Source organism: Culex quinquefasciatus, chromosome 1, assembly GCF_015732765.1.
Source record: "Culex quinquefasciatus strain JHB chromosome 1, VPISU_Cqui_1.0_pri_paternal, whole genome shotgun sequence".
NCBI classification, from domain to species: domain Eukaryota; kingdom Metazoa; phylum Arthropoda; class Insecta; order Diptera; family Culicidae; genus Culex; species Culex quinquefasciatus.
The window spans coordinates 93,696,909-93,714,151 of record NC_051861.1 but is presented as its reverse complement, the minus strand read 5'-3'; the positions used below and the strand labels follow the sequence as shown (position 1 = coordinate 93,714,151).

General features: G+C 35.3%; 1 protein-coding gene across 4 annotated transcripts in view; it reads right to left on the bottom strand.

Annotated features, from left to right (window-relative positions):
- LOC6053338 (beta-1,4-mannosyltransferase egh) overlaps window positions 1-17,243 on the bottom strand; it is a 101,032-nt gene that overhangs the window by 18,554 nt on the left and 65,235 nt on the right. The window contains exon 1 of one of the 4 annotated variants that reach the window (XM_038252426.1): window positions 1,785-1,932. The exons of 2 other annotated variants lie outside the window; for them this stretch is intronic. The gene's annotated coding sequence lies outside the window, so the exon portion shown is untranslated. Of the gene's footprint in view, window positions 1-1,178; window positions 1,330-1,784; window positions 1,933-17,243 lie in introns of those variants that run through there. One more of the 4 variants, XM_038252443.1, reaches the window with a different exon arrangement.

Sequence of the window (17,243 nt, the reverse complement as noted above, 5' to 3'; positions counted from 1 at the left end):
TTTTCCTGTTTTTAAACCTTTGCATGCCAATATCTCAGCATCTAAGGGTCGTATCAACAAAATTCAAGAATGCAAAATATAGAGAATTTTCTCAGCTTTTCAAAAATATTTTTTTCAAAAGTGGGCAAACATGTGCACTTATTTTAAAAAATGAAAAACTGCGACTATTTTCAAAAAAGTCACCTTAAAATGGATGTAACTTGAAAACGATGCATTTTATCAAAATTTCACTGAAGTACTTTTTGATTGCAAATTTGATTTTACATCGAAAAATGAAGTTGGCTAATTTTTGCGACCAATTTTTCGGTTTTTTGAAAAAATCAGTATTGATTCAAAAGTTCATAACTCGCTCAAAGATTTTTTGCACAACCTGGAAATTTCTGAAAAGTTGGCATTTGATGTCCTCTAAAACATATCAAAAAATAAAAAAAATAAAATAGTGTTTTTTTTGCAAATCAAGTTTTAGTGACAAAAAGTTAAATAAAAAATCAGCAAAAATTTTTTACCGTGCATCATTTTTTTTCAGTGTAGTTCATATCCATACCTTCAACTTTGCCTAAGACACCAAATCGATCAAAAAATTTCTTCAAAAGATACACTTCGAATCATTCAAATTGGCCGTTATATTATTGATTGATAGATTTTGAAAGAGATTTGTTATACAAAAATGCAGAAATTTATATGACCCAATCTCACCCCCCAGACCCAAAGTGATTTTTTTAAAGTTTAAACTGACCGTGATCCTCAGACAAACAGACGTATATGTACGTTTTTTTGTCATATTTTAAATTTATCAATCATTTATCACAAGAGCCATCTAGTTGTGAAAACGAACACAATTTTATTGTTACAAGCAACTGCAAAACGCGTTTAAACGCACCGGTTTGAATTCAAAATTGCCGTGGTGAGTTTCCAATCAGTCTAGTTGACCGTTAAATAGTCTAACAAGGAATTTAACATAGATTTACGTATGTTTGTCTGTGGATTGACGATGCATTAAAGTCAAGCTTGACGTCTGTTTGACTTTGCTACAACGATGGTTGGTTAGTGTACAGAGCTCGAAGATAACCGAGGTAGCGCATAATCGTATAATTCTGCTATCGATGATTACGAAGTCTCGATTGTGATAACAGCAATATCACCTTAACGGACGACCTTGACGCAGAGTACGTACGCACCTTAAAGTTCCACTACACAACTTTGAAACAGCTGACTCGAGAGGTCCGCAATCAACCTGTTAACACACTGAACTGAATCCCGGTCCTTAATGTTCATAAAACGTGTTTGGTGTAGCCTGTTGGTAGTTGTTTTACGTTCCAGATTTGCACTTGTTTCTTTTTCTGCCTCAGAAACAGGCTCCCTTTTCTCCTTTATACTGGTGGCGGTTACTCTATAGGTTATTTCTTTGTTACCGAACATGGAATATATACGTGGAGAAATGTTCGCTTGGTACGTTGAAAATCTGAACAGCGACATCTAGTAGTGAATAGACGTAATAAACTCGAATGCAATACTTGAATGCAAGATTGTTTACGAGAACTGCGCCATCTTTTGACGATCCCAATTAGAAACCAGTTCGAGTTCAGATCTCAACTACACCAAACACTTTCAATGCAGCAGCAACCATTAACATCAAGTAAACAGCAGCAGCGTCTGCAATTCTCGCGCACGCGTCTTCCCCCTCAAAGGCATCGGAATCGTCACCGGGTTCGGTTATGCAACGACCACGATAGCCGGCATCATTGTGATGATGCCGTCTGAACCCCGATCCGACTCTCCCTTACCTTAGTCTCGCCGCCACAAACTTGTATCCCGCGAGAACGCGCCCGCACCAAGACCGCGAAATCTGGCGCACTGTGTACCGCTCCCGACGACGACGACCCTGACCGACGAAACGACAAACACCGACTACTGCCCGCACGACGACCACCGTTCTGAGATATACGAGGAAACTTCGGTGTATACATTCAGCGGACCTAAACAGTTCGACCCGGCGTCGCGATCCGCAGGGGACAACTCTGATAGTAGCTGCTGCAATCAGCGGGGTTAGGAGAGAGAGGTCAATTCATTGAGAACAAAAACTTATAATGAAAATCATCCCGACTTTCAAGCTGTTAGGATGAAAGTAGTGATAGCAGTTACAAATACAAAAAGCAAAAATTTCGATATTCGATATCGATATCTAAACCCAAACGAAAGACCTCTGACATAAAATGCGACTACCAAATCTAAACCTAATTAGGAAAACGGACGAATTTTCAGGTCAACATATTTTCGAGATCTAAAAAGCAAGTCTCACATGTAGAAAAGTCACCAAAAAGATTTTAAAACATCTGGCTGTATCGTCACAAGAATTATCAGAGAACAATAGTCATTATCGACACTTTTATGTAAATTTGTCTAAAGAATCGATACCCGCGATTTTTGCAACATCTTAAACCAGTTCCACAAAAAAATTAGAGAAAAAAATCGTGCGCTCACCAAAAAAAATCACTTTTTAACCTTCAAATCAAAACATCTCATAGAAGTAGCGTGTATTTTTATTTCAGTGTTTTTCAGTGACTTTGACCACCTTTTGATTCGAGACAGGCTGGAATTGCACTAAAGCATTTTTTTGCGATTTGAAAGCTAATGATAAAGTTCTACAAAAAAATTTATCAAAACATGCAAACATTGAACGGATGTTGTTATTGTCCGTTTCTCTCGACGGTACACGCCGCGCGGCATTTCAGAATGTGCCGCAGACACTGTTGCCAGCGATTTTCTGCACTTTTGGTGCAATAAAAAACATACCCGGCAACAATGCGATGCAATTCGAAGAAGAAGAAGATCAACAAAAACAAAACGCGCAGTATGGGATTTGACAACGCGCATTTGCCAAAAGTGCGGCGCGTCGTTTCGAGGCTGGTATGCCGCGTGTCTTTTTTGGGAATACGCGCAATATTGATTTTACAAAACGTCAATTTATGTTCGAGAGATATTTTTATCTCCTGAATTTATCACACTCGAGTATTTAACTTGAGAGATTATCATTTATCAAGGGTAAATGTAAACGATAAAATTATCGAGGCTCGATAACGATAACGATAACTCTATAATATTTAAAAAATCGACTTAATTCAACCATATCATGTTATATTTCCAATTTTTTTTGAAAATGTAGTAAGTTTCAAACTAAGTGGTGCGAACTGTCAGTTATGGTCAAGGTTTAAAGAAAATCCTGGTATGCTTAGTATAATACAATATAATATTAAATTTATTAAAAATATAATAATATTTATTTCGTACAAAGTGTCTTAATGAGCAGAAATAAATATTTTTTAAATTTATTTTTACTCGTGTTGTAATGCTTTCCGCAAAGTTGATCGTTATTTGACACAATTACAGCTGATTTTAACTTAAAAAACACATTTCACGCAGATCAGGGTCGCCAGAGAACTGAAACAACTCCATATTTTGCCAAAGACTAAAAATTGGTACAAAAACTCACAAAACAACGTTTTTTGAAACAATTTCATTGTCCGAGTTATAATCAGTTATAATAACAGCGCAAAGCTACATTAGGTTTTTGGTACGAAAATCTGGCATACCATTAGTTTTTAGAGCCTTGAAACACAGTGACAGTTCGAGCTTGTGTGAAAACAGCGAAAGAACTCCCTGCGTGGTGCGCAAAATCGTAAAATCGCGACAACTCGTCATGTTTATAAGCAAACCCCTCATGTCTATATATCAAAATTTTTGTAATTGTCTGTTCTACAACTTTGTTAAACATTGTTACACTGCAAAGTTAGAAAAAACACGAAATTTTAAAATGAAAAATATTGTTCTAAATGAAAAAATGACCCTTCTGGCTCAATGTAGATTCGAAAAGTACATTAAATTTCCCTGAAAATGACATGTTCCAAAAAAATTTACAGTCGAGTAACGGAAAATGGGAGAATTTTCAAAACTTTTTTAGTGTTTTTTTCGATGAAAAATACATTTTTTCGGAATTCTGATTACGCCATCAAATCGGGCGTCTAATTTTACTTAAAAGTCCCTCTGACACCAAATTGCTATCTCATCACCGTTTCAGGCTGCAAATTATTGAAAAACACCTCTTTTTTCGCATGCTCAAAAATGGAAGGGGTTGTACCGCCCCTCCGTCACGAGATATCAAAAAACGGACCTCGGATTCATGATCAGGGACAAAAGTTACCCCATAGGACAAAGTATCACGCAAATCGAAGAGGGGTCGGGGCAACTTTTCCAGATTTCGTGTGAGTTGGTGGAGAATTACCCATGTTTTTTGTGAATCACTTAGGCCGATGCAAATTTTTTAAAAGTTTTTGTCCCTCGGCCAAAGTCGAGGGGGGGGGGGGGGCAAAAAAATTAAAAAATCTAAATATTAAAATAACATGCTATAGTTTCAACATTTGCATGGAAAAAGTGTTTTAAAATGTATTTTACACTAGTTCAGTTGTTTTGCAATAAAAATTTTCAAAAAATGTAAAATTTGACGAAAACAAAAATTGTAGCGAAAAAAAACTTTAGCGATAGTAGACACCGAAAATTTTCAAAAATTCAAAAGATTTTTAAATCAACCCAAACATGCTTAAAATGATTCTAAACGCAGGGGAATTCATTTTAAATTGATTTCAACTAATTGCACTTAAATTTTCATAAAAATATTGAAGATTTTTGAAAAAATATTTTTTTTGCCCCCTGATTTTTCGGGCCAACTTTGGGTACAAAAACTTTAAATAAAATTTGTACCAGCCTTAAGTTTTCACAAAATATCTATTTTTTAATCATGGTAATAATCTGGAAAGGGGTACATCTTTTATATCAGTAAAAATGTGTAATTTTACCTATGAAATTGTGTAATTTTACCACTATTCTGGTGAAATGTCGCATTTTCAGTCTAAATTGAGGTAAAATTACATCATAAAAGAGGTAATATTCAACCTTCTAAAATTAAACTTTACAAATTTACATTTTTTTTTGCTGTGTGGAGCATACAAAATTTGAATGTATGTTTGAAGCATACAAAATACGTTTGATACCCTTATATTATATACTTACTACGTTTTTCTTGGTGAAAGTATTCAAAATTTAACACGATTTGGTTGAATTAAGTTGAATTAAGAATTAAGAAATTACGATAAATTAATTATTTCCATTTTTATTTCACGTATGAGAAATTCTTTAAAATTTCTCAAGTTAATTTTATTAATGTGAATAAAATGAAAAAAATATTTTTCAAAAAAATCAGAAGTTGTTAAGTCTTTAGCTTGGAAGGAGCAACTTGGTTCAAAATTATGGTGGTCCACGATCAGGGTGTTTTTGAAACCTAATTTTAGGGAATATTTTGGGTTTCCATGTAAAATTATCATATAAACCTATAGAAATCTAAAACAAATATAGTATTATAATATGATAAAAAATCACACTTTAACTCAATTCTGCGGGCAAATTCAGATTTAGCGAAGAAATTCCACATATTTGAACAATTTTAAAATTTCGTTGGGGTGGTCCATACACCTTTCCACTTAAAATTAGACTTTTTTAAACAAAGATATCTGGAGTTCCGAGAAAATATACAGCAATTCCATTTGAAAAGAGCCTAAACCGAAAAAAAAGTTCTCCGATCGGGCTCAATTTTTTTCTGGGGGTTCCTTGGCCAAAATAATTAGACCCATATTTTTTTTTTGTTTGGCCATTAGGGTGACCTACATCGTGCTAGGGTGGTTCGAAAAATGGTAATTTTCGTCATTTTTCGCAAAAACCACTTTTTTCGAAAAATCATATCTCCGCGCCATTTCATCCGATTTTAGCTGTCTTAGACGCAAAAGAAAGGTGATGAGTTTGACTATTTGAGAAAAATAGTAAGAAGTTCCAAAAATCTAGCTTAACTATTGAAAAAGTCGAATGAAAACTTAAAATGGCGTTTGACCGTGTCTGGACCAAAGAGCCTATGTCTGAAAATATTTTTATCGGATTCCTCGGAAAATTTCACATAAACATAACATAACATAACGATAACTTAAAAATGTCAATATTGCGTTAGCTGCCAATAATTTTTTCAGTCCCTTAAAATAGATTGCTTTGTTTTTTTTCAATATCGACAACGAGAGAGTCCACTGTATTTAGATTTGCTTTTTGCTTGAACTGCTGGTTGTTGAAATCAAGACTTGTGAAGTTTAAATCTTGTGAAAAATGGCGACGCTTTTTCTTTATGCAATATCTGTACTTTTTATCTTCAATGTTCAGTTCACATAAATGGCCCATAAGCATTTCTTGGAGTTCTTCTTTATTTTTAAATCCACTAAACTAAATATTATTATTATCCGGTTGGATGTTTTTGATTCTGCCATTAGTAAGAGCTTAAACTGTTTTTTAATAAATCGAACCAAAAATTGACAAAAACTTGATGCAACTTTCGCCCACTCTCCCCTACTTCACTCGTCGCCTCCCCTTATCAACCCGGCAGCAGCTCTGCTGCAGTATTCGATTCTCCTCCGTAAGGTCTCTTATCTTAACTCTCCGGGGTGGTTCGTCGGAGGAACCGGCGGCGTAATCGGCAACGACGAGGAGGAGGAGGCGGAGAACCGGCGCGGGCTTCATTCGGCGATTGCCGGTCAGGCGGGGTACAACCGCACAGAGTGTATTGGCTGGCGGGTTCGCCTTAAACTTGAAGTCATGTACTTGGTAGCAGAGCGAGTGTGTAGAGTGAAGTTTTTTTTTAGCAGAAATACTTTGTACAAGCTGATAGAAGCTTGCGGAAGGCAGGATGATTGGTGTTTCAGACTTTACTTTTTGACGGCGAGAATTGGGTTGAATCGAAGCGAATTGAATTGAAAAGTTAAACAAACATCGAGGCGATTGTTGGTATGGTCGGTTCTACATGCGAAAATCATAAAGATTTCTTACCGAGAACCAACTCAAATGTGAACGTAAAACTGTTTTGTTGTTATGATTCAGAATTTCAGTTTGTCTTGCGATATATTTGGCTTGAACACAATTTCTTAACACTGTCAAGTGCATCAATCAGCATTGCTCAAAAAAGAATTCGCAATGAAGAAGACCCTCAATTGACTGATTACACACGCGCGCGTAAGCACTCGTAGCACACGAGGGCACCCATCAGCCGGTCATCCACGCGACGACGACGTCATATGACTCATCGGTTATCAATGGCCAACTTCCAACGGTCAGGCTACTTATTTCTGTCTGAAGTTGCACATATCAGCAAAAAAAAGATGGACACTCCTTACAATTGCAACAATATTCGAGTAGCTTTCTTCAACTCGCGTCAGTTAAGTCAACCCTCGTGATTCATGACTGTTGTTCGCTATAAATATATCAACGGTCAGAGTTTTGACGTCGGAAAAATTTCCATTGAAACGATATCGAAGGCAGTTTACGAGTTTCCAAAATTTATTGCAGAGCTCTTGCCTGTACGTCATCAATTGATAAAGGCGTTGCGTACGTTTTGTTTGTTTCTTTTTTATTGGAACTTTAAATTCTGATCAAATGCTGATAAGAAGTATCAATTTCATCACGGAGGTCACATCTATTCAAGTTGTTACTGTCATAAACCTATTAACCAAAGAGTATCTTTCCCTTCTCTCTATATTAACCCTTTAAATAGATATTGAAACCAACTATAAAACGTCTAAACAATACACACTTCTTAGTCGATAATGGTTTATGAAGTCAGTGTTGAAAATATCGATCTTATCAGCGGTCCATTGTCCTTAAAAAAACTCAACCTGTTAGCAGACAATTACATTGAACGACGTTTGTTTCGCAATAAATATCCCATATCACGTGTTACGAATCAAATATAATCTTCAATTGACTATATTTACTATAAAATAATAGAGTAGGTTATGCTCTAGAATTTCGCAACTTTTCAAGATGTTTAACTATTCTTTTTATATTTGAATTAAACTTTGCGTTCTATTTGTCAAAAGAAGGTAATTGCTTCCTTAGTTTTGCCATCCCCGCAGAGATTAGGCTATAATCCTGCTCTAAAAATGAACTTTTCACATAAAGCTCGTAGACCCACCATCATGTATACCTATCGCCTCAGAATCGAAAACTAAACAAATGTCTGTCTGTCTGTGTGTTGCCAAAATTGTCACTCAGGTTTCTCAGCACTTGCTGAACCGAATTAGACCAAACCGGTTGCATTTGACTCAGTTTAGGGTCCCATAGATCGAGTTTCAACCAAATTTCAGTTTCGCTAAGTAGTTCAAATGTTATGTATAACAATGTTCGAATATATTCGGCTGTTAGATAAATTACCTGAAACCTTAACAAATATCACCATGTTATATATCGTTGGATAGGTAATCGAAAGACCTTTTAAATGAGTTAAAAATGTGTAAGATCTGGAAACCCTGTCTTAAGTTATGACTTAAGTGATGCTTAGGTACTTTATTGAAGCTGGATTTCACTTATTTATATTTAAACAATGTCCGGATCCGTCATTCGACCCATCGTTGGAGGATCAACTTCGACAAAGTTGTAGGAAATTAAATTTCCTGCAAGAATCTCAAACTTGGGCAATTTTGGGGCGGGACCTACACCATGTGTGTGTGTGTGCAACCAACCAAACGGGACCACGCGGTCACTTCTTACAAATTGAGTTGTTTCCATGTATTTTTTAGATCTTCATTCTATACATGCAAATAACTCGCATAGGCATTTGGAAGGTGTTAGCTCTGCCGAGCTTCAGTGACCCATTTCTACGCTGGCTAGCCGAGCGCGAAGTCCCTCAGCTTTTATCGACAAGCCCCGCCCTGAAGAACGTTTGCACCAATCGGGTTCAAACGTTATTTAGAACTTCCGAACCCTTGTCAAATGGACAAGGACCCAGCGCGTATATAGTTTGATAGTAACAGTATTCCTAATTCCAGGCATCGCTCACCAAGCCGTGATGGCCTAGTGGTTAGCATTTTTGCTTACCAATCCAAAGGACGGGGGATCGAACCCCGACTCGGGCGACTTTGATTTTTCGTTCATATTCAGAGTTTCAATATTAATATTTCCTATACTTTCAAGTTGGGAGCAGATGGGAATCGAACCCAGAACCATTCGCTTAGAAAGCGAACACCGTAACCAGTCAGCCACGGCCGCTCCTGGGGCGGGACCTACACCATCTGGAGCCAAAATCCTGAAGCGATGTTTTCCCACATACATTTTTACAATTTTCCCCATATAAACTTTGACGATAAAAAGCAATTCTTAAACCTTAACCGATTTGGCTCAAAATTGGCACAGTTTCTTATTATTGCCTAAAGAATCGAGCCAGGGGGTATCTCTTGAGATTTTCCAAAATTTTCTATTTTTCTTGTCACCCTAATGCGCATGCGGACATTTGAAAATCTGAATCGAAATCATTTTTGATCGACTTGGTGTCTTCGACAATGAGATTATTTGTACTGATTATTGTTATGTTTGTCTCAAAGAAAGTTTTTCGGATCGAAGTAGCAATATGCGAGTTCGGACGTAAATTTGTTCGGTGCTGAAAATTTGACGTTTTTCTTCAGTTTAGATTTATTTTTCATTGGCAAATTTCAAGAAAACTTTTGATAAGTTTTTTGGATTTGTTTGTATTGTAAGTGAATCTACATGCTGAAGACAAAAGTGAAGCTCTGCTTAATTTTTATCGTGTGGCGTAACGGAAAGGATTTCCGTTTGGTTCCAACCGTTCAAGCAAGGCCAGAAGCCGTTCACAACCTGCGGATGCCTGGATTCGATGATGTTCTAGTGAAGCAACAGCATCGTATTCGATGTATATGTGGTTTGTCGTATGCTTTGAAGATCCTTGGTGAGATCTTTCCATAGTTTTTTTCGCTCGATAATTTATATTATATTCTATTGCGCAATTCCCACTAACTTGGACTTCGCACTAAATTATTGCTATCGATCGCACTATTGCGACTTGTCAAACTGCCTTGGGAAAAATTAAATTTCCTAAAAAATGATCAAAGTGCTCGCTTGTTTTTCATCTGTCAATCGCAGTTTTAAAGTGCGAATGTCCAGTTTGGTGGAAACTGCGACTGGCAGTGTAAACAAACAACTACTGGTTGCCTAGTTTTTCAAATTCTTGTTGTCAAAAGTGCGAGAGAAAACTGCGGGCAAAATCCAAGTTACAGTGCAAGGGTCAATATTTATCAAATTAAATATTCTTCCTACCCCACCCCATCTTCCATGTCCTTAATCCAAATTCCACCCTCCCCTCCCTCTTCCCCCCTAAAAAATAACAATTACTTGCCAAATTTTCACTTACACAACCAACCACAACTCATTCGGAGCGTTTGGTACGGTATGTCCACGCATCCTTCCTCCCATGTTGATTTTGTGAAATGTGATCCATTCTCAGGATCTGTCTCTGCTGTTAATGCAACGCAGTAGGCCTAGCCGCTTTGATTTTTGCAATACATGTTTCGTGGTTACACGGATGTAATGCAATTATTAATATTGACAAGAAAAGACTTGGGGCGTAATCTAACCACAAGTTCTTCCAGGATGCTTTCTTCGGACTGGCTGCGCTTGCGTTCGATTAGATTTGGTGCCATCGACAATAATTAAGGTTATGAATACACGGATCTCACAAAAAACGCGATGTTTTATTTGTTTCGTTCTATCACTAGAAGTTATTTTTTCTAAATTTTCGATTTTATATGTTTTAGGAGACTAAAAAAGGTATCTTTTGCGCTAGGGTTTTAAATGGTGCAATATCCGATACCTAATTCTTGAAAAAATGGCAAAAAACATCAAGAAAACTTTTGGAAAAAAATCTAGAATATTTACAAATAAAATTTCTAAAAGCATTTACAGATACGAAATCAAATTCAAACTTCTGAAAGCTAAATTTTTGTTAAAAATTAGTTAAAAAAATGTGTAAATTTGGAAGGTTTAATATTATCTTAACTTCAGAGAAAAAAAACAAAATTACACATTATAAAGTAAAAATACACTAAAATGTGTAGTATCACACGTTTCCTAAGATTATATTACATCTGTGAATGGGTTCATTTTTTGCCACAATAGATCAGAAAAGATGTCCCCATTCCCAGATATAATTTTATCTCAGAAAATGTGCAAATACTCCACCGAAATCAACTTTTGGTGGTTATTCAATGCAATTTCAAATCAAAAACAATTTTTCTTCAATAATCACTATTTAAAAAATAAAATAAAAAAAATAACTCGGCGGCAACATTTCTAACCACACTTCACTTTGCCTCATAAGCGCGGGTTTTTTTCCTCTAAAAATATCAAAAAATCTAGAAAATAAAAAAAAAAAACGGATTTATGAGGAAGGAATATGTGTTTTTTTTTTGTGAAATAAAGTCAATCTAAAAATAAACATTTTTCCGTGTTTCTATTTTTTTTCTGAATAGTCCTTATCAATACCTGGTCTCTCATGCTCATGCTTATGCTCTGAATAGTCCTACAACTTTGCCGAAGACTCCAAATTGATCAGAAAATTCCATTAAAAGTTACAGATTTTCGAATGTTTCCATGCCTTTTTTGTATGGACAGCTGCCAAAATTGTATGGAGACTTGTATGGGTGAACCAATGCCCAAAATGGCTTCTTTCATAGAAAAGGTCCCCCACAAAGTTTGAGCCAAAAAAAAAACAAGAGATAAAAATGGTCGTAATCGGCCGATTTCTTAAACAATTGCTGAAATGACATGAAATTTAGATTTAGGAATTGTTTACAGCAGGGGTGACCAAAGTATGGCCCGCGGGCCAAACGTGGCCCGCGAGGTGATATTTTGTGGCCCGCGGACCCATTTTGAATGATCATTTAAAATGGCCCGTAGACCACTTGTAAAGTGATTTTATACTTTTTCAAAAATAAGGTTTATTTTAAACTTTTATATGCTTTTTTTATTTTTTGTTAATTAAAAAAACCTATTATTTATATTGTGATCCCCACTTTAGGATACATATAATTTGTTCAAAAAATTTTATAATTAAAACAATTTCACACGTTTCAATGTACGTGGAACTAGTAAATATCGTCAAAATGTTCATCAAACATTTTTGGAAATATTAAAAAAAACGTTCAAGTTTGACTTAGAATTCTGTAATGGTTGCAAAAATATAAGTTTTCTTCATTAATTTGCAAGCCATAATGACCCTTTTATGAACTGACCCTCAAATTTACATTGCACTTCAGGATTCGAACGTAGATAACGAATCTGATTCACTACCAACTGATTCAGGCAGACAAACGGACGATCAAGTTTGTTGCAAATATTTTACAAAGCTTTCGGAGCAAAAAAATATTTTCAAAAAACTTTAAAAAATTAAACTTAAATGCAATCAGCTGAAATTTATTAAATATGCATTCCTTTGCATTCGAGCATGTTGAGGTTTACTAAAATAATTTGAATTTTAGTGAATTTTCGATAAAATAAATAAATGTTTTTCGCTAGATTGGTTTATTTTGTCGAATCTTATTTTTTTTAAATGATTGCAGTTTAACTATACGGAAGCTAAAATCATTTTCTTACAATTTTTTTCATTGAAATGTTGAAATTCTGTCTCTCAAAGATTTTTCATTAGCCACACTTTACTTATACAGCAATTCCATTTGAAAAGAGCCTAAACCGAAAAAAAGGTTCTCCGATCGGGCTCAAAATTTTTCTGGGGGTTCCTTGGCCAAAATAATTAGACCCGTATTTTTTTGTTTGGCCATTAGTGACCTACATCGTGCTAGGGTGGTTCGAAAATTGCAATTTTCGTCATTTTCGCAAAAACCACTTTTTCGAAAATCATATCTCCATTTCATCCGATTTTAGCTGTCTTAGACGCAAAAAAGGTGATGAGTTTGGCTATTTGAGAAAAACAGTAAAGTTCCAAAAATCTAGCTTAACTATTGAAAAGTCGTATGAAAACTTAAAATGGCGTTTGACCGTGTCTGGACCAAAGAGCCTATGTCTGAAAATATTTTATCGGATTCTCGGAAAATTTCACATAACATATCAAAATGGCGATGTCGAACCGTACGTTTCAAGATATGATTTTTGAAAATAAAAACTACGTTTTTGACGCATCGCGCGCAAAAACAGGAAAATGACGAAATTGGCAAAATCACTTTTTCACTAAAACTGCGATAACTTAAAAATTTCAGCGATGACCTATACATGTCTGGGTACCAAAAGTTGCGTCTTTCAATAACGAAAATTTTGATACCCAGACATGTATAGGTGATCGCTAATTTTTTTAAGTTATCACAGTTTTAGTGAAAAAAGTTGTTTTTTTGCCGATTTCGTCATTTTCCTGTTTTTGCGCGCGGTGCGTCAAAAAACGTAGTTTTTATTTTCAAAAAATCATATCTCCGAAACGTACGGTTCGACATCGCCAATTTTTTGATATGTTATGTGAAATTTTCCGAGGAATCTGATAAAAATATTTTCAGACATAGGCTCTTTGGTCCAGACACGGTCAAAACGCCATTTTAAGTTTTCATACGACTTTTTTAAATGTTAAGCTAGATTTTTGGAACTTCTTACTATTTTTCTCAAATAGCCAAACTAATCACCTTTCTTTTGCGTCTAAGACAGCTAAAATCGGATGAAATGGCGCGGAGATATGATTTTTCGAAAAAAGTGATTTTTGCGAAAAATGACGAAAATTGCATTTTTCGAACCACCCTAGCACGATGTAGGTCACCCTAATGGCCAAACAAAAAAATACGGGTCTAATTATTTTGGCCAAGGAACCCCCAGAAAAATTTTGAGCCCGATCGGAGAACCTTTTTTTCGGTTTAGGCTCTTTTCAAATGGAATTGCTGTATAGATATAATTACGCCGTTAGAAGAATTGTTCAACATGTAATGTAACCATTTTCGATACATAAAAAGAAAACTTTTTTTTTTGAAAATTTCGGCTAAAAACTTTTTTTTCAAATACCTGAAACAATAAAATAAACAATACCGATAGAAAACCGTTATTTTGTGGTTTCTATTATTTTGAATTGACTTTTTTTAAATAACAAAATATTTTTTTAAAACCTTTTTTGAAAATTTGGCCCCCAAGCTCATTTGAGCTTCAAATTTGGCCCGGCCTCCAAAAACTTTGAGCACCCCTGGTTTACAGAATATGAACAAGAAACGACTTGAATCATGTGGGATTCGATTTAGGTTAACAAACTATTCCTTCCCATACTTTCACTGCCGGTCAGTGGGATTTGAAGGACACGCGAAGCCTCCAGCCTAAACAGAAAAAAAATTAACTTAATGTTGCTACGAAATAAATACCTCATTGATTATTCAACGGGCCAATCACAACGAACCATTATCGTGTGTACCAACTCTGTTCCGGAAAATTACCCCCCTCTCAATAATGACCCAATTGTGACATCTGAACCGCACCTTGGGTGGAGGACCTGCTCCTCGGTGATGGCCTTCGAAATAATGTCCCCCCTCTGCATTAGCCATTAGATGAGGCAACTGGGAATCCTGGGCAGGCCTCTTTTCGTAATTTCTAGATAATTTCTAGTTACACCGAGCTGGCGTTGCTGGGACGCAAACTGGTCGTTGTCATTGTTTTAATATTTTGCCTTCATTAGAATACATTGCATTTCGTAGGGGAGAGTGGCGTTTTGTGAGATGTTTGGATGAAAAACTCACTAAAATGATATAGAATGCGAATGAAATTCTGGTGGTATTCCCCTAATCAGTTGACGCTGTACATCGAGCAGATACACCCAAGTGGGACTCATTTTGCCTCGGTAATGACCAAACGGGGAATATGCCTTGATACAATCGGCCATATTATAGTGTGGTTTTAAAATTTTACACAGACGCACGCCGTCAGTCATATCGTTACGTAACGGATTTTAATAGCTCACTTAGCATCCACGGCACGAATGTCATCTCTCGCAGTGTGACAAGGTTAGTGTGGATTGGTCACATTTGACAAAAAACTTTAGAGCAATTACTGCCTGGGTCATAACCTTGTTTGTTGACGAGAAGGGCATAAACACTGTATTGTAGTCAGGGTGTCGCACCAAATTTCGAATGAATCATGGTCGAGCACTCTACTGTACATATTATTCGAACGATCTGAAAGGCTAATATTTTTCGCCTGGTCACTCGAGAACAATTCTAAGCGCTTATCGCCAAGCATTCAAGATGTCGTAATACAGCGTGACATAATCAAGTCCACAGCAAAAGGAAAACCTCCCAAATCAATGGAACTGATTGTTGTATCAAAGCGGAAGGCGTTTTTTAACGAGGAAGTTCATTCAATTTGAGCTTATCGCCAATGCTGCTGGGTCATTCGTTTTATTGCAGTTTTTTTCGTAGAAAATTTGTCAACGTTTGAGTAGAACAAAATGTAGGACATTTACTATGTATCAATTACTTCTTCAACCCACATTCCAGGAAGCCCCCCTTAAAGCTGGATTCTTATCAGTCCAGCCCCAATTAGAGCTCGCATATACACGCAGTACAAGCCCCCACTAACCTATAGAACGGACTAACAACCCTATTCTGCTCTTTGACATGCAATGCATTTGAAACTATCCGATCCGGGTGTGTCCAGCCAGGGGTCTTGTCTAGCCAGCAAATTCCAGCTGGTATGTGTGTGTGTGTAATGATGGGTTGCACCGTGATTACCCCCAAAGTGTGGCGATACTTGCTAGTCGGTACGCTCTCCCTCTCATTTCTAAACATTATTTGACGTAATGTGTTTACCGTTTATAAGCGCAGAACTGTCCCATCATTGGAAAAGGTTAAATTTTACCAAATAAAAAATTGCAACACAAAAATTCCAGTTTCCGGATAATTATTTTAAAGTTTTTAAATTTACAAATTTGCGAACATTTAAATTTTCGAACTTATAAATTTATCGAATTTGCGTATTTAAAAATGTTCAATTTTCTGAAATATTCAGAATTAAGGTGCAAAAAAAACTAAAATAAAATATAAAAATTGAAATTACGAGCCATGGTTTCAACATTTTAATGAAAAAAAGTGTTTCAAAATGCATTATACACCTGTCCAATTGTTTTGCCATCATTAATTTCCAAAATATCTAAGCATGGACGAAATTTTTTTTTTTTGCGAGAAATATTTTTGTTGTGGTGCTGTACATTGGAATTTCATAAAAATTCAAAACATTTTCAAACAAGCCCAAACATGCTAAATATGATTAGCAATGCAGAAAAATGCATTTTAGATTGTTTTCAGTTGATTAGACTTCTATTTTCATGGAAATTTTGAAGTTTTGTCGAAAAATATTTTTTGCCCCTTCAATTTCTTTCAAACTAATTTTGAAGGGTGGGCGACATAAACTTTGAAAAATATTTGCAACGGCCTTACAAAAATTTAAATTTCAAGATATTCATTTTCATGTTTTAAAATTTTAGAATGCTTAGTTTTTTTGTTATTTAATTTGCATTTTTTTATAAACTTATTTTTTGTTATGTATTTTTCAATTTTAAATTAAATAATGTAATGTTCGATTTTTAAACACCTATCCTATTTTTTAAAATTAAGAGCATAGAATTTTAGATTGTAAAAAACCACTGCAAATTTTATTTTAAACTTAAAGAGGGCTTCAAGAATTCCTGAAAAAATCAGGGAAATGTTTGACTAATATGTTTACCGTTTACAAGTGCAGAACAATCCCATCATTGAAAAAAGTTAAACTTTGCCAAATTAAAAAAAAATAACACAAAAATTCAAATTTCCAGCTATTTACAGATTATCGAACATTTCAATTTTCGAACAAATAAATGTATCGAATTTGCGTATTTAAAAAACTTAAATTTTCAGAAATATTTAAATTTTAAAAAGGGTTAGAATTTTTAGATTTATTTTTTGTAGTTTTCAAAATAACAATGATTTAAATTTCAAGATATGAATTCTTATGTTTCCATTTAATAGATTTTTTTTTTTGTTTTTTTTTTATTTGGGACCATCCATAAACCACGTGGACACTTTTTTGGAAATCTCAACCCCCCCCCCCCTTCGTGGACAATTGTCCATACAAAAAAATCTTTTGTATGGACCGTGGACAATCGCCATACCCCCTAAGGTGTCCACGTGGTTTATGGATGGTCCCTTTGCATTTTTTTTAAATAACTGAATTAAAAATAGTATCAAATTTACAAACTTGCAAATCTTTAAAAAAAATCGAATTTAAAAACTTTTTTTTTTACCTTTACATTTTTTTATAATTTGAATTTCTTAAGTTTCTGATTTTCCAAACTTTCAATGTTTTGC